This window comes from Pan troglodytes, chromosome 6 (assembly GCF_028858775.2).
Source record: "Pan troglodytes isolate AG18354 chromosome 6, NHGRI_mPanTro3-v2.0_pri, whole genome shotgun sequence".
Lineage (NCBI taxonomy): Eukaryota > Metazoa > Chordata > Mammalia > Primates > Hominidae > Pan > Pan troglodytes.
The window spans coordinates 129,651,549-129,674,191 of record NC_072404.2 but is presented as its reverse complement, the minus strand read 5'-3'; the positions used below and the strand labels follow the sequence as shown (position 1 = coordinate 129,674,191).

General features: G+C 33.2%; 1 protein-coding gene and 1 pseudogene across 14 annotated transcripts in view; one reads left to right on the top strand and one right to left on the bottom strand.

Annotated features, from left to right (window-relative positions):
* Positions 1–22,643, bottom strand: part of FOXP2 (forkhead box P2) — a 604,165-nt gene that overhangs the window by 384,707 nt on the left and 196,815 nt on the right. For 12 of the 14 annotated variants that reach the window (XM_063813772.1, XM_054687043.2, XM_054687049.2 and 9 more), the window contains one exon: positions 18,388–18,478. The gene's annotated coding sequence lies outside the window, so the exon portion shown is untranslated. Of the gene's footprint in view, positions 1–18,387; positions 18,479–21,060; positions 21,113–22,643 lie in introns of those variants that run through there. The other 2 variants (XM_063813769.1, XM_063813775.1) reach the window with 2 other exon arrangements.
* LOC129144603 (large ribosomal subunit protein eL36-like) lies at positions 8,703–9,000 on the top strand (annotated as a pseudogene).

The following is a 22,643-nucleotide window of genomic DNA, read 5'->3' as shown; positions in this document are numbered from 1 at the left end:
TCCCATTATTTTAATATATATAATTTCCGTTCTCCAAACCACCACAGATTAGGGGTAGCACAGAAAGTGATGGCTTAGATTATTTTTCATGAAGATTAACATTAGTTTGGCTAAAGTATAAAAAAGAAAAAGCCCAATTGCTTTTTTTATGACTCTCCCCTTGTGCCCAAGGGACAGTATTTGTAAGTGGTTAAGACCCACTTACAAGAGCCCAAGTCTGGTTCTTCTATTTATTAGCTATGTGACCTTGGGCAAGTTTCATAACTGCAAAAATGGGAATAGCAGTACCTATATTATAAGGCTGGTGAAATATTAAATGAGTTAATATGTGTAAAGTGATTAGAAAACCTGGCACAGAGCAAATACAGTAAACTTTAAGTGTTTTCATTAACTGCATTTCAATGATATTACATCAGAACTAGGGAGCATCCAAGGAGCTAGTGGGAAAGAAGGAACAATTCCTCTTCCAGTTCTAAACTTCTTACCGTACAATTTCCTCATAAATGTATAAGGACTGGATGGAATATAAAATAATGGTTTTATAAGAATAATTTTACAGGGGTTGTACTGAATATTGAAAATCATATTTTAAACAGTCATTTAAGATAGCTCTCAAAAGCAGAATTTATTCAAGAAATCTACCTGTGTATTTCTCTGTTACAGAATTTTCAGTGCATTTGAGTAAAACAAATCTGATTAACACTATAATTTAATTTACTTAAAGGAGATGTAATACTTGAAAACTACTGTTATAAGGAGACTTATTCATAGAAGTAAATAAAATAATTATGAAGCTGATGAAATGAATATGTAAGCCATTTTACAAGAGGGATATATTTTTCCTTCTTTTCAATGAACGTTTAAAGCTCTCCTTCAAGCTCTTGGTAAATCTATTGATCTGTGAAACACAGTGCACTCCAGGGAGGCAATTCAGTTGACGTTAAATATCAAATGATGAGATGAATAATGATCATACCTTTTGGTAATTAAACATCTTACAAACCTTTTAAATGATTTAACATCAGAAAGTCAAATGAGGTCAAGCATATTGTATTTTTTCATTCTTATATTAATCATAAAAATGACAATCTTTTTAAAATATCTAGAATAATACAGCATAGTAAAAATTTTATAAAATATTTAATGACAAAATATATGATCTATCTAGCTTACTATTTGTATAGTTAATGTCTTTTCAGCACACAGAATTGCTTTCTGTTCTTAAATGTTCTATTCTATTCTTAAATGCCTTTAACGTTGTTTCAGAAACATTTCAAACCATTTTTGTGGATGTGCAAAGGAGAACATGTGGGAAATAGTTAACTATTAACAGTAAAGACAAAGTATCATTAAGAGAACATGGATTATAGAGAAAGAAATCATCTGAACTTCAATTTATGAAATTTCCACATGCACACTCTATTTTTTTTTTTTTTTTGAGACAGAGTCTCACTCTGTCACCTAGGCTGGAGTGCAGTTGCGCGATCTTGGCTCACTGCAACCTCCATATCCTAGGTTCAAGCAATTCTCATGTTTCAGCCTCCCGAGTAGCTGGGACTACAGGCACGCACCACCACTTCCGGCTAATTTTTGTATTTTTAGCAGAGATAATTTTGTCACGTTGGCCAGGCTGGTGTTGAACTCCTGCCCTCAAGTGATCTGCCCACCTCGGCCTCCCAAAGTGTTGGAATTACAGGCATGAGTCACCATGCCCAGCATCTATTTTAACAATATAAAAATGAAGGATAAAAATGAATGATATAATTTTTTATTAACACATTTTATTTATTCTGCATTGCTCAATGCTAGGAGTCTAGCATTGAGCCTCCTCACACTTATTTACCATTCTTCATGTGATTAGCCACTGGAGTTTAAGATGTAAAACTTGGAAACCCATATTAATTAAAGACCTTTAGAAGCTAGAGTGTTTATTTTGTTTGCTAAAGGCTACTTTCTGTGGCCACAAATACTAGGTCACTTGTAATGTCACAAGCAAATAATCCTATAGTAAGAACTTTAAAATATTTAAAATAAATCCACGTACCTATTTGTTATTACATAGACTACAATGTACTATGTTATCTAATTATAATTGCATTTGAATTCCTTCTGATAAGTATTTGCCATACTTATTCTCATCAATATACTTAAAAATTATGAAATATTTCATAAAGGTATAAAGCCTGCAGCCATAAAATGTGAAATAATAAATAAGAGAATAAAACATCTCATGTTTCATTCTTAGAGCATCAGTTTATATAGTCAGTGTTCTACTTTTATATACTTTGTTTAAAATTAACTTATTTTACAAATTATTCATCACAATGAGTCACAAAGCTCACAACTAACCAATAACTAAACTGTAAAGAAATGAGTTAACTTGCCCCAAAAGTTGAGATTAAAAGTATATTATCAATAAGATTTTTTAAAACCTCTAGTTTCATATTTCTAAGGCAGACAACAAATAGAAAACGGTGAGCAGATTAAGAACACAGAAAGAGTAAAACTCTGGTTCTAAAAGAGATTAACTAGGAAACAAAGGTTTAAAAATGATCTACAAAGAAAAGAGGTAAGGAAAATGGTTACTAGAGGGCATGAAAGATGAATGCTTGATGTGAAGTCATTCTCTGCTCCAGTGCTTTGGTCAAACAAGCCTTCTACTAACATCACTCAATGACTTTCAAATTCACTTTATAAGTGAAGATTTCCTTTAAAACATCATAAGTTCTTTAACAAATATCTCCTATTTCCCAAACATGTCTTAAAATTTTCCCAAATGTAAATATCATTGCCTTCAATCATACCTTTTTTTGTATGTGTAGGATTTTTCACAATCACATTGTCAAAATTCCAAACAGCTCAATTTTATCCTTCAAAAATCATTTCAAGTTCCACGTTATCTGTGACAATTACTCATTTAACAATAAGTGATATGGGGTTTTATTTCAACTATTCAAAATTGTATTAGCTACCTATTGCTGTGTAACAAATTATGACTAACTTGATGCATAATGGAACATGCATTTATTACCCTGCAATTTCTGTGACTCAGGTGTCTGGGCATAGCTTAGCTGAGTCATCTGCTTGGGCTCTCACAAGATTGCAGTTAAGGTATAAACCAGGCTGTGTTCTTTTTCTCGAGCTCAGGACCCCCTTCTAAGCTCACTTGATTGTTGGCAGAATTCATTCCTGGATTTGTAGGACCAAAATCTCCATTTTCTTTCTGGCTCTAGGCTGGGGCTCCTTTCAACTCCTGAGAGGCTGTTGACAGTTCCTTACCATGTGGCCATTTCCCAGCCTTCTCAAAAACATGGCAGCTTGCTTATTCAAGTCCAGCAGAATAATCACTTGCTCCAGTCTGCTAAGATGGAGTCTCATATATTTATGGAATGATTATTCTATCTGTGCCGTATTCGTTAGCTAGAAACAAGTCATAGGTTCCACCCTCACTCAGTGGAAGGGAATTATACAAAGCTTTGCTCATTATAGAGTTATCTTTCCGTGTGTCCACCACAATAATTCATAGGTTAAAATTACAGATTCTGAAACCAAACTGCTTAAGTTTAAATACTGTCTCTATTCTTACTAACTTCAAATTATGTTTCTTTATTTTAAAATGGAATAAATGATAGTATTACCTCCTCTTAAAGTTGTTGAGTATTAAATGATTTAATATTTTTAAAGTGCTTTCAAACTGAGAAGTATGAAGCAACTAGGAACTTCCATATAGGTTTTCATTAATACATGAATATTTGTACATATATATAAATTTGTAAAACCCAGTGGTTTTACCATCAAAAGTTCATATGCTGTGACTATAAAGGTGTATATGGTAATTTCTCTGAATGAATCATATTTGCACATGTGTGAGTGCATGCTCTACCAACCACTGTTATAACCTGGAGATTCCTAAAAAACATTTGAATTAGTTAACAAAGATCAAAATATGGAATTACATGTAAGACAGAAGTCAATAAATATTGTTAAGTAATCATGATAATTACAATCTAGAATCTTATTGAATTAAAATTCAATAAGAGTAAATTATGGGTTGACTTCTACTAATCAACAGCCTCAGAGATTTACTTCCACTTTTTATCATTAATCACTTCTGCTTTTTATACAAATCACTAATGCTGAACTTGTCAAATGTTGTCATATAGTGATGGGTGATACTTCTACCATTTTAATTACCTTCAATGAGCTGCCTAAAAAGTATGGCAGAAAGCCACAGAGAATTTATACAAATGCCGAGTTCTGGAAGTCAGGGGAAATACTCATGTTTAAGATGTTGACCAGCTCTTGAGATGCAAGGGAATCATTTTAGAAAGTTAATCTTTCTAAACAAACATTCTTAGAGGATTCCTCCAAGTTATGCTGCTAAGATAGGAGACTTTATTTTACAGAATTACAAAATATTATACTTAAAAGAGATCACAGACACCCAGTGCAAAATGCCCTTTTCATTTATATCATTTTCCATCAATAAATCACAGATCTGAACTTCAGAGAGATAAACACACTTGTCCAACTTTACAGATGGTAGCAGAGATGAAGAACTTAGATCTCCCGGTACCAAAACCAAAGCTCCTCAGTGAGGGGCATACCACTATTTAAGAGGAGTTTTGAAAATAATGGGGAGAATTTTTGAGTGTAACAACAATTTGAGACACTGTTAACGTGTGGACAGGAGTTATGTTTGGTAGTCATCCACAATAATGAGGAATGCCATTGCATCTTTCAAGACTTTCTCCAAATATTTGTGAAACTAAAAAACTTGTGACTAGACCTAACCTTATTTTATGTATGAAATAAAGGTATTTTTATATTCTTAATATAGAACGAACTTTCCAGGAGTTCAATGATGCTTATATCAAAGTAATATTTGTTTTGTTTCTCACTTGTCTGGTTTTCAGCGTTTTGAAAAACAGCACTAATGATGGTCTATGTATCACTCTTTTTGGCTGTTAAAATTAAGGCTATTCTGCAAGTAGGGCATTTATATGACTATTTCGTTAAGATAGGGAACATAAATTCTAATTTCAGCATATCAATCATTTACATTATATTGATTTTTGAAATAATATATCTCAAATATATATCTAAAAGTTTACCTTTCATATTAGTAAAGGGAGAATTAAAACATGGTTGTGCAAAAGGGGATTTGTATCTCATTGTCTCATGGGGCTAAGAATCACTTGGCCTAGTCAGTTCTGTCTTAGGATTAATTCTAAATTATCTCTCACAATGAAAAGGAGTGCTTTTCAGATTTTATGAAAGAAAGTTTTTAAAGATAAGCCATTTAGTAGCTAACATTTACATGTTTTGAAAAGTGTACAGATACCAATGAAAAAAAACTCTCCAGGTGAAAATTCCAGTTTCTAATGATGTTGTGATTCACAACAACATTGTCTTTACAGGTATTAAAATTCTGAGCAGAAACACAAGAAAAGATACATTAAATCGTTATTACTAAGAATGCTTGAGGAATGAGGCATCTGGTTAATTATACCTATAGTAGTGTACTACTCAGAGAATTGCAACCAGTTGAGAATAAGAACTTTTTCTATTTTATTTTAATATTTTTTCTTGTTTCAGGAAAAAATGTGTTTGATGAACAAAGTTGAAATAATATAGAAAATCATTAAATGTATAAATAGGAAAATGAAAATCTTTTATATACCTCTATCTCCCAGAAATAATCACTGATATTTTTGCAAATAGTAATTTTCCAATAAATAAATACATATTTTAAGGACAAAATATGTTATTTAAATAGTGCTTCGCACCTGCATTATTCATTTATCTAAATATTATTTGTTATTCTATTGTTTTATATACTCTAACTTAACCAGTTCCCTTTCCTATGGTTATATAGATTGAATCGTCATCTGTGATGTAAGGAAATATAGAATCTATATATCTAATTGCCTAAAGTATAACAATAAGAACCAGAGAAGCAGCTATCTTCAGATAAGAAAAAGCTAGTAGCTTAAATCTCTTTTCCATTTCCTATCAAAAATCCCACCAAAAGTAAAGTTGTGTGTGTGTGTGAGTGTGTGTATGTGTGTGTGTGTGAGTGTGTGTAAGGGTAGCTTCTGGAAGAATTGGAATAAGCCTTCCTGTAAGAAAATGTCACAGAAATTGCAAGGAATATCTATGTCAACCTGAAAGTGTAAATGAGTACTGTGTAATCCTTTGATTTCCTTAAATCATTTTCAGAAGACAAAAGACAAAGAAACCACTTTTTGATTCATTTTAATAACCTTTCTGAACTCTTGGGAGATAAACTTCCATCCCTGTTTTCCCTATTAAAGCTCCTCAATCCTCTTCCCTAAACCCACCCTGCATTATGCAAATAGAAATCCCTGTAATGTGAAAGTCTGGTGAGGGTCCAACTCCTCAAATAATGATTAAAATGAGTATATTAGTTAGAATATTTATAGCTTTAAGTGACAAAAATTCTAAATCAAAATATATTAAATAGAAAGTTACTATCTCAGTTGATCAAGAGGTAGAAAGGGCTTCATGTTTAATAAATTAAACACAATTTATTTATTTATATAACCTTAGAGAAGTTACTTAACATTATTTAATATAAATTAAATTAATAATAAAATATAAATAAGCCATACTGGCAAAAGAATAGGATTATCATAATTGGTTTTACCTAGTCAGGATCCACCTCTTGGAACTAGATATGGGATCAGTTTCCCATGAAGTATATGTTATGTATAGTAATAAAGTATGTCTTAATAACATCAGGGTTCTGTTAGCAAAGAAAAAAGAGAAGAAAGGATGTTGGAATGACAACTAACAGCTTCTGCTTCAAGTAGGGTGTCCATACATCTTCACCCAAGATAGTCCCAATATATACCTATTGCTTGGGGTAAATACTAACAGAATCCTTTTTACTCACAAAAGCATCTTGAATGATATATTGTATAGTTATTTACCTTGAGCAGTATATTTTTAAGATTGCAAAATTAAGTTTTAGTATATTTTTGTTATAATTATGTAAGATAATTAAACCTATAGTGAAAATAAAAATAAAGTTTCAGAATGCATGTTAGCCTACTAAACTTTTAAAGTATATGAAACAATCCCTTTCAGTTGACTGAAACACTAAATACAAGTCATTCTTTCTAATTTTGTACGTATGGTTCATGAGTTCTTACTAATATTTTCATACCTTACTCCACATGCCTCTATTTGAAAGTAAAGTGACTTATTTAAAATACATTCCATAATTCAGAAGTTAACTGATTTCGACTATGTTGGCTTCCAAAAATTTAATATACAGGTGTGGAACTGCATCATAAACCTTTTTATGCTTAAATACATACTGTGTTTCAGGCCACCAGGGAAACCACATGAGAAGAGAAGTTGTTCAATTGTCCTGAGCAATAGACTACTGGAGAAATCTGAAGCTAAACTGCCTTAGTTCAAGTCTTAGTTCTGTCACACAGTAACCAGGTAACACTGGGCAAATTATTTAACTTTTCTGAGCACCACACCTTCATCTGTTAAATGAAGATTATATTGCCTTCTACCTCACAAGTATGTAACTATTAGATTGGGAATATTAAGTCAGCTAATGCTGGTGGACAACTGAGAAGAATACCTGATATTACAACATGTTGGATAGTATTATTATTGTTATTACTATTATCGTTTTTATTATTTGAAGATCAGCGTGCTGACTGAGAGACCAGACAGTAATATCAAAGAACATACACTACTTAATACTAATAATATAAAGGAGACAATGAAGTATTTTCAAAAGGAGAATGAAGCATAAAGACAAAGCAGAAACAAGTGGCGAACAGAGAGACAGGAGAAGTCAAGGGTGAGCACAGGAAATGACTTAACAAACGCAGCTCTTCTGCTACAAGTTCTCTGATCTGCAGTTTGGCATGTTGCTACAAGTCTAGAATATATTGTTAAAGGAACTAAGCTTTGTCAGATTTCCATGTAATGCTCTCCTCATTTTGAGAAAACTTTTCCTGACACACGATTTCCTGAGGGCAAGTTCACACTCAAAACCAAAATCTCAAAAGAAATAAACGGTTGGAGTCCATAGCAAATAAGATGTACTTCTAGATAAAGGAATAGACTTTAACACTTACTGATCAATCAGAAGGAAATGAGTATAGAATATAATAATGAAGATAAGTATACAATATAACGGCACTGGAACACTAAAAATACAGCATTATTTTAAAAATATTGGGTAACTAATTATACTTTCAGCCCCACTATATGAGGAAAAACTGTAATGTGACAACCTCTCTGTCAGTTCACTCACAAGGGAACATGGAGCATGTTTATTTTTATTCAGCCTCACATACTTTTGGAGACAACCCGAACCCTGAAATTGACTGAACCTCGAAACTGACTGAATCCCATGGAGGAAAAATAGTCAAAGTTATGGTCAAGAACTAAAGCAGCTCTTAACTGACAACGTTACTTTAAAAGGCAAAAAAGTGTCAAGGACTTCTTTCAGATGGCTTATTGTTCTTATGAGAATGTAATGTATCCTTTATGCCTAACTGTGACAGGGTTAGTGGAAATCATTATAAAAAATAGTTAATAGTTGTGCGAACTGATGGACTATTGGGCACTTAGAGGCAAAAAATGCATATAGTGCTTCCACTACGGCAGCCATTGAAGAGCAGCAGCCATGGCTCTGGGCTACCCCTATGACAGTGGGCCTCAACAAGGGCCACAAGGTGACCAAGAACGTGAGCAAGCCCAGGCACAGCCGCCACCACGGGCGCCTGACCAAGCACACCAAGTTTGCGTGGGACATGATTCAGAGGTGTGTGGGTTCGCCCCATAGGAGCTGCGTGCCATGGAATCACTGAAGGTCTCCAAGGACAAACGGGCCCTCAAGTTTCATCGAGAAAAGGGTGGGGACACATCCGCGCCAAGAGGAAGCAGGAGGAGCTGAGAAACGTTCTGGGCGCCATGAGGAAAGTCGCTGCCAAGAAAGACTGAGCCCCCTGCCCTGCCCTCTCCCTGAAATAAAGGGCAGCTTGACAGGAAAAAAAAATGCATATAGTGGATATAACTAAAAAGTAAGCATAAATCATCACCTGTGAAACTAATGAAATGTTTTAGCAAAATTTTTAAAAAATTAACTATACACATTTAAGAGGGGCACAGATAGAAATTATCTTAAATTTGGAGAAACTACAAGATAAATTATAAGAGAAAGATTAATGTGACAGAATCTTTATAAGGTTGAAGAGAGATACTGCCTTTAATCAGCAAGTTCAGAAATTTTCTTACAAAATTCTTTTATTGATCTGTCCTCTATAAATGTTTACTTTTCATCTGACCTAGCAATCATATAAGAGATCTTCATTTCTCTGCATCAGATGTTCAAAATATCTTCATGCAAGGGCTCAGATCTTTGTATTTCACAAATCATATGTGTCAATATATGTTATTGCGGCATTATATGCTATTGTAAGTTCACAGGATTCAAGATGCTAAGGTCACTCTAACATTTTTCTTCCTTCCCCTAATTATTTCACATGATATGTAAAACACATATATTGTAATTATTCTTTGAATAAACCTAACAGTCTTATTCAAAAAGAAAAAAAAAAACTCCACAGGATACTTTTCAGAAAAGGTTGTTCTTATGTGAACACATAATCTTGATTAATGAATAAAATGCTCAAAATTAATATTATCTTTGGGTAAGCTAAGGTTTACTGCTATTTTCCAAACTTAGGATTCTAAAGTGTACTCTGGCAAATCCATTCATTTGTGTTGTTTATTAAATTATCTGAGACTACTGATTCATACACTTAAGTGTCACAAAAAGAGAAAGAAAAAAAAAATCATCACAATATTGTAGTCCCAAAAGTTTTTATTCATATTACTCTCTTGGAGAGAACCCCTTGTTTAACACCAAAAATAACATGGCAGTTGAGAATTATATTTAACATTTAATTGTACTGAAAAACCTAAATATTTTAGGTCTAATATATCAAGAATATTTACCCCTTAATATACTGAACATAAAAAGTATTCTGTTTCACTGCTTTGCTTTCTTTATGGGCTTAAACCTGGCAAATTATTCCATTTGATTTCAGAGAATTCTCATATGGCAATCTATTTTATATACTTTATCTTCAATAAAATGGTTCAGTGAGCATTAGCAACTCCGAGACACAAGTTTCAATCAGTCTTCAGGCAAAGGAGTCAATCTAAATTAGACCTACTGTGCTGTGAGGTGCAGCTAAAAAGTTGGAATAAGGCAAAGCAACAGTGAAAATGTGAGCCAAGCCTAATAAAGGCCACAGAAAAGAGAAAGAAAGCTCTCCCCAGGCTCTCACATGCATTGCTTATACAATACCAGGTGCCAGGTTCAACACATGAAGAGCTCCTTAATAAGGCTGACAGCTAAAAGGAGGCTTCAGACTATAACTTCATTTTACATGACACCTACAGTAATAGTCCTCTGTTCTCTGGCAGACAATAGTAAAAACTCAAATTGCCAACAGTTTAAAATGAGGTTTCATAGTCATCCCTTGGATATCATATAGGGGAAAAAAACGAAAACATTCAAGCTGCATGGTATCTCTTCTACAGCATTTTCATACAATTACTAATGTAACAGTACTTTCAGTGAACCTTTCCTTACAAATTTGTATGACATTTTAAATATAGCTGCTGGATTAGATTTTAACCACAAAACAATCAGTAAGTTTGAGCAACAACTCATTTTGGAAAATGATATCATTAAAGACTAATTCCAAGAAATGTGGGGTAGTACCGTTAGATGCCATGAAAATGTCTCCCAAAGCACAAACTTTGTAATAAGTGATGCTGGTTCAAACTTGATATGGGCTGTAAAAAGCAGATTATTGTAATGGTGCACTTCCCAGCAAATAAGACCATTAAAAGGGTACTTAATGTTCAGTTGAATTGAAAAGCAGGCCAGTTAAAATCCATATTTTCTATTTTGTATAATGATATCAAAAATTTTACTAGCAGATAGTTCCAAGCCACAAATTTAAAACTATAAACATAAACTCTCATTTAAAAAATATGAACAAGTTATCATTTTCTCTTTTTTTAATATAGTGCATTGTGTTTGTCCAAATTCTATCATCACATCAATAGGAATGAAATTTGGAATTATGGTTTAATGAGAATTTATGTATGTATGTATGTATGTATATATGCATGCATGTATGTATGTATGTATGTATTTATTTATTTATTTATTTTGAGGCAGTGTCTCCTTCTGTTGCCCAGGCTGGAATGCAGTGGCACAATCCCAGCTCACTGCAACCTCCGCCTCCCGGGTTCAAGTGATTCTCCTGCCTCAGCCTCCTGAGTAGCTGGGATTACAGGCGCCCACCATCATGCCCAGCTGATTTTTGTATTTTCAGTAAAGACAGAGTTTCACCATGTTGGTCAGGCTGGTCTCTAACTCCTGACCTCAGGTGATCCCCCGGCTTCAGCCTCTGAAAGTGATGGGATTACAGGTGTGAGCCACCACACCCAGCTGAGAATTTATTTTTTTTAAATGTTGTTCTATTACTTGCTGATACATACTTTTCAATTCACTTTTCTGGAAACCAAACGTATTATTTTTCTAGTGAGCTCAATGCTTCAAAGTACAGCACTCCAAATATGTGTACACATATCTAGATACGTCCGTGTGACTCTAGTATTTACACCTCCATAAAGGACATTAAAAGATAGCAGAAAACTATCAGGATAGATTAGTAGAAGAGATACTGCAAGCCCAGATCCTGTTAGCATATGGGTATTTATTCCAAGCAGCTCTTCTACAAAGAATGAGTATCAGACCAGCACACAGACGTATGCAGTCATGAGTAAGCACAACTCTCCAACATTGATATGATCAATGGGCAAGATATTAAAAGCAGTTTCTGCATGTTGCAAAATCAGTATTCCAGGTGAATCTAAACATTTCACATTTTCTTTCCATTTGGCTATCTTGTAAATATACATACCTATCTCTTCTATTACATATGCCCGAGAGACATCATATTTCATAGACTGTTAATCTTTATATTCCCCTCAAAGTCAAGGGCAGTGCTGAAATTTGTGCATATAATTTTAGGGCTGAAATATTATATAATGTATTAATTATCTATGAGTGCATAAAAATTACCACCCAAACTTAGCAGTTTAGAACAAAACCATTTATTATCTTGTATGAGTCTGTTCTCACGCTCCTATGAAGAAATACCTCAAACTGGGTAATTTATAAAGGAAACAGGTTTAATTGACTCACAGTTCCACATGGCTGGGGAGGCCTCAGGAAACTTACAATAGTGGCAGAAGGCACTTCTTCTGAAGACAGGGTGGTAGGAGAGAGAATGAGTGCCTAGTGAAGGGGGAAGCCCCCCATACAGCCACCAGATCTCCTGAGAACTCACTATCTCAAGAACAGGATGGGGGAACTGCCCCATGATTCACTTATCTCCACCTGGTCCCTCCCACAACAAGTGGGGATTATGAAAACTACAATTCAAGATGAGATCTGGGTGCTGACACAGCCAAATTATATCATATCTCAAATAGTTACTGAGGCTCAGGAATCAAGGGGTGGTTTAGCTGGGTGGCTTAGACTCAGAGTCTTTCAGGAAGTTGCAAATTGTTTGTGGGCTCCTTCCTGGCTGTTTGCTAAAGGGCTTAGTTCCTCACTATGAATACCTCTCCATGGCAGCCAGCCTCCCCCAGAGCAAGTCATTTGAAAGAATGGGAGAGACAGAAACAGAGACAAAGATAAGAGACAGAAACAGAGAGAGATAGAGGCAAGAGAGAGGGAGAAAGAAAGGAAACTCAAAACATATGTCTTAATATCATGCATAACCTAATCAGAAAAGCAACATACCAGCAAACAGAACTTGTGCCATATTCTATTGATGACATAGGCCAACCCTGGTAAATATGGGGGGAAAAATATAATGGAGTGAAAACCAGAAAATGGGTACCATCTTAGAGGCTGCCTACCACAGCTATCCCTCTGGACTCCAGTGATTCGTGTTTTTCCCATATGTAATTGGTTTCAAAGGTGTAAGTTGTAATGGATTCTCACAAGTAACTTAAGGGTTATTCGAGGTATATATTTCAAATTACTGAACCAATATAAGAATGAATAACTTATAAAGAACATCTTCTGAAATATGACTGTCAAAATGAATACTGGCTGTTAGACCACTGTTCTAAATCAAGAAGGTGTTTTACATATTCAGTGAATATTTCTAAAGATACTATTACATGCAACATTGTAAGAAACACACAAATGAGCAACATTCTGTGATCTCTATGGATAGCAGGGGAATGAGATTAATGATCACATGTTTGCAACATCCGATTGACTATGATAGGGTAAGATACTATGCAGAAAAAGTCCTAGGCTAGCTAAAAAGGAGGTAAGAAATAAGAAAAATATAGTGGAAAAGGTAGAAATTTAAATGTGCTTTAAAAAGATAAAGAATGGGACAGAAACAATGAGAAAGATGTACATTGACAAAGATGTAGGCAAGAAAGCGTAAAACATGTAGTTAAAGGTATACATATCAGAGTAAAGAGAAAAGGTAAGATATTTGGGTTTTGCCACATTCTGGAGTGTACTAAATACCACACTAGGCTGTAATTAGTCTGGTGGTTTTAGCCAGCTTGAAACAATGGATGAATTTTAGGCAAAGAGGAATAGTCTGCTGGGAATTATACTGTAAGAAAACTCTATGAAAATAAAATTTTACATGTTTCAACAATATTCTTATTATTAACTCTAACATAATTATAAAACGTTAAAGTAACATATTTCATGAATTTTAAGTTTAACATGCTTTGGCAGACAGTCTCTATGGTGGCCCCCAAGTTCATGCCCTGTAAAATTCCTTCCCCTTGAGTGTGGGCAGGACCTGTGACTTGATTCCAGCCAACAGAACATGGCAAAGGTTGTGGATTGTCACTCTGATGATTACTTTAAAATACATACACACATTATACACATACATATATGCACACACATCCATATATACACACATGTGTGTATGTGTTTTAATGTTATATCTATATATTATCTATAATATATATATTCCATATATTATCTATAATATATATATTCCATATATTATCTATAATATATATATTCCATATATTATCTATAATATATATATTCCATATATTATCTATAATATATATTCCATATATTATCTATAATATATATTCCATATATTATCTATAATATATATTCCATATATTATCTATAATATATATATTCCATATATTATCTATAATATATATATTCTATATATTATCTATAATATATATATTCTATATATTATCTATAATATATATATTCTATATATTATCTATAATATATATATTCTATATATTATCTATAATATATATATTCTATATATTATCTATAATATATATATTCTATATATTATCTATAATATATATATTCTATATATTATCTATAATATATATATTCTATATATTATCTATAATATATATTCTATATATTATCTATAATATATATATTCTATATATTATCTATAATATATATATTCTATATATTATCTATAATATATATATTCTATATATTATCTATATATTATATATAAAATGTTATATATATAAAACATTATATATGTATTATATATAGGTTCCATTTTGCTAGCTCTCCTGCTGGCTTTAAAGAAGCAAGACTGCTATTTGTAAACTGTGTATGGAGAGTGCCACATGGGAGGAACTGTAGGTGGAATTTAGAGGCTGAGGATCTCAGTCCTAAAACTGCAGTGGACTGAATTCAGCCAAAAACCTGTGAGTTTGGAAGAGGACCCTGAGCTCTAAATGAAAATGCAACCTGGCTGACATTTTGATTGCAGCCTTTTAAGACCCTAAGCTAAACTGTGCCTGGAATCCTTACCCACAGAAATTGTGAGATGATACATGTATGTTGTTTTAAGCTTCTACATATATGAAAATTCATCATATGGTAATAGAAAACTAATACACATTCTAACCAAACACAGAGAGCACAGGTACATAATGCAATACACTGAATATCTGTGTTGTCCCCAAATTCCTATGTTAAAATCCTACCCTGCAATGTGATGGTACTAGGAGGTAGAACCTTTGGTAGGTAGTTAGGCCATGAAGATGGAGCCCTCATGAATGTGATTAGTGCCCTTTTTATAAAAGGAACCCCAGAGAGTTCTCTCATCCCCTTTCTGCCATGTGAGGACACGAGAAAGAAGATGGCAGTCTATAACCTGAAAGAAGGCCCTCACCAGAGGTTGACACCCTGAACTTAATCTTCCAGCACCCATTACTGTGAGAAATTAAATTTCTGTTTATAATCCATTCAGTCTATGGTACTTTGTTATAACAGCATAAAATAACTAAGATACAGAATTAACTCATATTTAGCATTTCTTGTAAGACCCATGATTGGACATAAATTAGATTATCCTATACAGGGTATTTGCCATGTGGCCTGAATAATACAGTCAACGATTGAAATGAATATAATAGAAAATAAAATATTACTTTTTAAATGTTCGTTATGCCCTTTTTATGTGTTCACATAATTAATCCTCAATTCAACTCTATTAAATACGAACTGTTATCTCTATTCTCTAGATTGACAAATTAAGCGTAAAAGAGCCTTGGTGACTGGTTCAAGGTTTCACATAAGGTAGGTTTGTTTTGGAACTATCATTCAAACCCAGGCAATCTGATTTCCAACCTTGCATTCTCAATAGCTCCACTCTAAACCCTCTATTTGCAGTCTTGCTCACTCTGTTTCCTTTTGACAATGAATGCCAGTATGCTATCTATCTGAACTGCTGACCCAACCCCCTGTCTGCCAAACCAGCTTCCTACATAGCCCATTTACTTTTTAATAATTTCAAAAATAGAGCAAATATTTTTCGTATGATACCTAATCTTTAATAAGTATTTATGAAATTTATAGCAATTTTCTATAAATATATGAATGAAAATTATTTCTACTTTACTGAATTAACTAAAACTGATATTTCATTTGAGCTTAATAGTCTTGCAGTGGAAACTCTGAAAATAACTGAATATCTTGAAGTAAAACACATCCACCCACATGCCCAAATATGCATTTACCCACATACACAAATAATCTCAGTTATAAGTTGTATGAAACATTTTAGTTCCCATGTTATATGTATTATGTAGGGCAGGTTATTTAACTTCTTTGAGAGGTGAAAGGGAGATAAAACTAAAAAAAAAAAATTGTTTGAAAATAGGAGGTTTGAACCAAGTTCCATTTAGTGGATTTTCTAGGGGGAAGAGAGCAGACAAGAAAAAATCCAGTATTTTTTTAAAATAGCTATGTACTAAGTGCTAAATTTTCACAAGAATACAATAAACAGATCTATTAGTCCCCTATTTTACTCTTTGAGAGCTGAGAAGCAAAAATTAACAGACGTTAATTTAAAAAGCCAAAAAATAGCAGCAAGGATGCAAACTCCTATCAACCTGACCCCAAAATCTTTGCTTCTCCAACATTTTCTTCCTCCCTTATGATCATACTTCCAGCTCAAGGGTTCAAAATTCTATACATTTACAAGAAAAAATAATGCTTTTTCAGAATTCACTTTCCCATTAGGATGAACCTTTGGCATTATGCATATTCATTATTTACACCAATATGTGGTTAGTGTTTGTTTAAAAATATTTAAAAACTGCCACTATAAGCACATAACTACAAAAAGTCTAAGTAGCACATTCCAAAATCAGTTTGAGGACTAACTTCAAGTGCAATTATATTCTCTTCTAGGAATTCTCTACTTTTAAAAAATAGTTTCTTTCATGATTCCATGATTCATTCTTTCCTGGTTCATTGTTAGATCATTCCTGCTTATTATAAATCTAAACTCCATCTGCTATTATACAAATAAACATCCTGTTACTCAAAAGTAATAACTTATATATCAAAAGGCTGTATAAAGATAGAGTATATTGGTATAACCATTATCTATGGCAAACATACAAATAATGTCCCCACTCACCACAAAAAAGACTGAGTGTTAGCAGACATGTGTTCTATCTCTAATTGTTTATTACTAGCTATAAAATCACAACAAGCTACATAACTTTTTCCAGAACATTTTAATTATTTGTCTTTGTTTCTCCACTTATCAAAGAATAATAATGTCAACCTTACTTACATCATAAATTAAGAGTAAAATGAAGTAAAATGTTGCCAAAGGGCTTTGAAAATCTTAAATGTTAGATAAATGTGGGATCATTTTAATGTCTATCTGGTAAAATAATAAAACTGGTAAGAAATGAACCAAAAAACAATCCATAGGCCAAACAGAAGGTAAAATACCTGGGAAATATTTAACTGTATAATTAAAGAACATTGACAAAAATCTCTCAGAGAAATTACGAAGTGTATCTTGAGAGAGCTGTAGAAATTGCTAGAGAAATTTACGTAGAAAGTGAAGATCCTGAGGCCTATACTATGCTCATGGTGAAACTCTTAATGAAGAATTCTGAAGAGGCCCGGGCATTTTGGTTTCCCTCTCTCTTGAGGTAAAGATTGGGGAAAGAAATGATATAAACTACTAGGAAGCTTTGAAATACAAACTCTGCCTAAAATTGCTTTTAGGTTTCCTTTAAAATTATATTATTCTAAATTTGGATACTCATGACAAACCGTGTGATTGATATTACAGTTCAACAGTGAAACTGAAAATCCAATTTTACATAAATATTATATATTGAGAAAGTTTATATGTTAACATTGTACATATCAAAGAAAACTATCATGAGATTTAAAGATACGCAACATTAAAAAAGAAAACAAATCTTTCAAAATAGCTGACTGGATCTCAAAAATTGTATTAGAAAAATCAAATTTTCTAGAAAAAAAATCATTACTGGTATATTATTCTCATTATTTCCTCAATATTTCAGATCCCCCCAAAACTTAAATATCAAATGAACTTTTAAAAAATAATACTGAAAAGACCAGCATAATAAAAGGCAAGTACAATGGTAACAAGATTCTCCAAGTGCTTTCCTTGCCTAATACTTTACTTGTAATATTTCAAACCAAATTCATACTCCCCATAAGTGTATACTGGCTTTAAAAAGTGATACCAAGTTTAATAGAAAGAGAGCAGCAAGCAGTGAAATGGGAATTCCAATAGCAGTGATAAATATTTCTACTGCCACACTTAACATGTCTCAATTGTCCGCTGAAAACAACTTCTTAACATTTGGGCAAACATATTTAACCAAAAAAACTAAAGAGTAAAATCAGCATTAGAAAAATAAAAATAAGCACGATGACCAAAAGAGAATTTTTACCAAAAGGACACTTACCTGTTTCTTCCAGATCTTCCACAAGACTTTCGAATCAACCTTGAAACGGAGTCCTAGGAAAATTCAATCCCAGCATCACATTAGAGTAGACCTGTTAATAGAGACAAATAATTGTCACTGCTTAGAAAATTAAATTTAAATTTACATCACAATTAGTGCAGTGACTTCACAGAACATAAAACATATTCATCCTTTAAAAGAAAAATTGGTAATGTTAACATGCATTACTTTGTGAATTTTCAAATACACATAAAAATGCTTTTTCTACATTTTAATTTAGAGAACTTTCAAGACATTGTTTGGTATAAAGCAAAGGCCACGGAGACAGCATAAGATGCACTTCCAAGAGATGGAGATTTTGTTTCCCACTCTCATTGATTTGGCAAGTTTAAACTTTTCAGTGATTAACTTTTATAATTTACAGAAAAAATTATTTGCGTCTCCAATTTCTTAACTGAAAACATAACTGATTTCAATTGCCTCTTCAACACATACTTAATGAGCTTTGTAGGATTTTCCACAATTAACAAATTGGTAGTAAGCATTTACTCCTCATAATCACAATGTAAGGATCATTATTTAAATGCTTATTTAAGTTTGTATTTCCCAGATCCATTTCCGATTCAACTACTCTCTTTTTCTGGTTTCTTCCTTCTTTAATCTGACAGATTTAGCTCACACCTTTCTTAGACTAAAATATGTTAAGTGTATTGAAGCTCCACTAAAATTATAGAACTTAGTACTATATAGATCAGGCTTGTCCAACTCGTGGCCGGGACGGCTTTGAATGCAGCCCAACACAAATTTGTAAAGCTTCTTAAAACATTATGAGACTTTTTGCAGTTTTTTTTTCTTTTTTAGTTCATCAGCTATCATTACTGTTAGTGTATTTTATGTGTGGCCCAAGACAATTCTTCTTCTTCCAATGTGGCCCAGGGAAGCCAAAAGATTGGATACCCCTGTTATAGATAGTAAATGGATTTTGACTCACATAACTCTGATTGATCGGTAGTGACTAAATGGAGAGCTGTATGGAGAGTAAATCTGAATCTGCCACAGGAAGTTCTGTGTTCAATTAGCAATGTCTGCCATAGGCATTGAAAAGGATGACTGGCATCACTTGCCATCTTTGTTGAACATTTAGACATTTCACTAATTGTATTGAAATCATTTCTAAACACTTTTAAGCTAAAGAACCCTTTCTTGCAATAAAACCTTAGTCCAGGGCCAATTAATAATCATGTATTCTGGTTGAATCCCACCTCCAAATACTCAGTGCCACCATTACTCCTTTCCTTGGGTACTTTTGGTGTTCACAAAGCATTAGGTATTCTACAGAGCATAATCCGAAACCACTGTTTAGTGAATTATAAGTATTAAGGTAACTCAAAGTCATAAACATTAAGGTAATTGGAATTCCTGTTCTTCATATTCCTTTTATTCTTTCTCTATTGGTTCTGTTGTCCACATTTCTCTTAACAATAAAATTTATTACATTAGCAGGCCCCACTCTTGGCTTTCCTTGTGTTAATTTTTCTTCCACAATTATACTCTGCCTAATATATGCCACCAAAAGAAGTGGATTTCTTTAGTATAAGTCTAAATTATTTCATAATTTTAAATTGACTTATTTTCCCTTGCCAATATTCATAGGGAAACTTCTCCAACTTTTTCTAAATCAGTCTATAAATTCTAGATTTTTTAAAGAAAATCCACAAACTCATTTTTAAACCCGTTTAAAAGCATATGCTATAAAAGGTCTATTAATATCAAAGTAAAATTCAAAAATGAAGGGCAAAGAGAGAAAACCTACTCTATAAAATATTAACATGTACTAAAAAGCCCAGTACAGCTGCAGGCACATAGAGTTCATATATATATATATATATATATACATATATATATAAAACAGCTCATACGTACATGAGAGTGTTATATATAATAACATCACAAAGTAAAAGAAAATACTGGTGTTGGCTTACTGTATAGAGCAAAAACTGATCTAAGAATTGGGCAGAAAGTAAAGTGGGCACCTTATCACACCATATAGAAATTTGAATTCCTGAGAGATTAAAGAAGTTATTAAGAAAAAAAAAATTAGGCAAATATTTTTGAGACACACATGTAAAAAACTTTCTGAAACATGGCCTAAAAAGCATAAATGATAAGACATAAAATTAATTGATTTTGCTAAAAAAATGAAAATTTTCAGTTAAGGATACCATAGATAATTTCATAGGTAAACTGAGAGGACACCTAAAACCAATGAGGAATTAATACTGGTTAACATATACTTATATATTCAGAGGAAACCAATAGAAAAATGAGCAAAGAACCTTGAAAAGGAAATGTTCAGAAGCGGAAGCCCATACTGTTTAAAACTCATAAAATCACTAGCAATCAGGAAGATACAAATTAAAAAACCAATGAGATACCACTTTATGTCATCAGAAGAGCATGAATTTGAATGAATTCTGTGCAGTGTTGATAAGAATATAGAAAGATGAGAACTCTTGTTTACTGCTAACAAAAGCATAAATTATAAAGTTATTCTTTAAAGCAATTTGGAAGACCTAACATGTCTATGTTCTTTACGCTCTCAAAGCACCCTATGGGCACCTCTACTGTAAAATATATTAGCTTAAATCTCATGTCATGTTCTTGTTTACATACCTTTCTCTCCCACAAGCTTCTCCATTTTCTTTACTCAAAACTCCTGTTGAAACTGATAAATGAAGAAATAGCAATAAGCGTATTATTTAGGTAATAGAAGTAAACACCAGAAGCACATTGCCACTGCGTAGCTGAAGTAGGTAGTGAGAAAATACAAGGCAGAGGGCTGCTATTTTTCATTTTAATAATCCCTACATTCCATTTGATTTTTTAACTCTACGCCTGTATTTCTTGAAGAAAGTCAAATACCAAAAAAACCCAAAAAACTAATTTTATTATTTATTTTTTAAACTTTAAGTTCAGGGGTACAGTGCAGGTAATTTCATGCCACAGGGATTTCTTATACAGACTATATTGTCACGCAGGTATTAAGCCTAGTACACTTTAGTTATTTTTTCTAATCCTCCCCCTCCTCCCCCCTCAACCCTTTGGTAGGCCGCAGTATCTGTTGTTCCCCTTTATGTGTCTATGTGTTCTCATCATTTAACTCCCACTTGTAAGTGTAAATATGCAGTGTTTGCTTTTCTGTTCCTGCATTAGTTTGCTAAGGATAATGGCCTCCAGTTCCATCCATGTTCCTGCAAAGGATATCACCTCATTTCTTTTTATGACTGCGTAGTATTCCATGGTCTACTGTTGATGAGCGTTTAGGTTGACTCCATGTTTTGCTATTGTGAATAGTGCTACAAGGAACATATGTGTGCATGTGTCTTTACGACAGAACAATTTATATTCCTTTGGGTATACACCTAGTAACAGGATTGCTGTGTTGAATGGTAGTTCTGTTTTTAGGTCTTTACAGAATAGCCACAATTTTCTATAATGGTTGAACTAATTTACACTTCCACCAACAACGTATAAGCATTCCTTTTTTTCCATAGCATAGATTATGGTGCACAGTGATCATAATAATCAGAACCAAATGTTCACTTAATGATATATAGAAAACTCTTATTTTAGAAATCTAAAGCCATAAAAAGAAAATAAGATAATTTGAAGGAGACAGAACCTGAGCTAGAGAGGCTAACTAGAGTTCTCTTATATACACACATTCACACACATTATTTGTTGCAACTATATGTCACACACTGTCCTGGTTCTGGGTTAAAACCACAACCCTGCTCTTATGGAATATGCAATATGGTTAGGAATATGTAAGGGATGGACTTTTTTTTTTAACAATGTGCTGAGAGACAGGGTATATACAGGAGCAGCACCCAGTTGAAGCTTAGGCAGTCAAAAAACTCTGCCTGAGTGAAACGATCTGTGTGCCATTCATGTATAGAAACATTCCCTTTTCTAATTTCTTCTAGCCTTTTAAATTGGATTATAAATTTGTTGAGGTATGCTGTGGCAGGCAAAAGAACATCACTCAGACATTCCCAGACCATTTGACCTATCTTCTGTAAGGAATTATATTAGATAAAGTGAATAATTAGTAGAAGATTTATTAGTTTTTTTATGTGTTTTGTTTTGTTTTGCTCTTCTTTTTAGATAGGGTCTTGCTCAGTCACCAAGGTCAGAGTGCAGTGGTGCGATTGTAGCTCATTGCAGTCTCCAATTCCCAGGCTCAAGCTATTCTC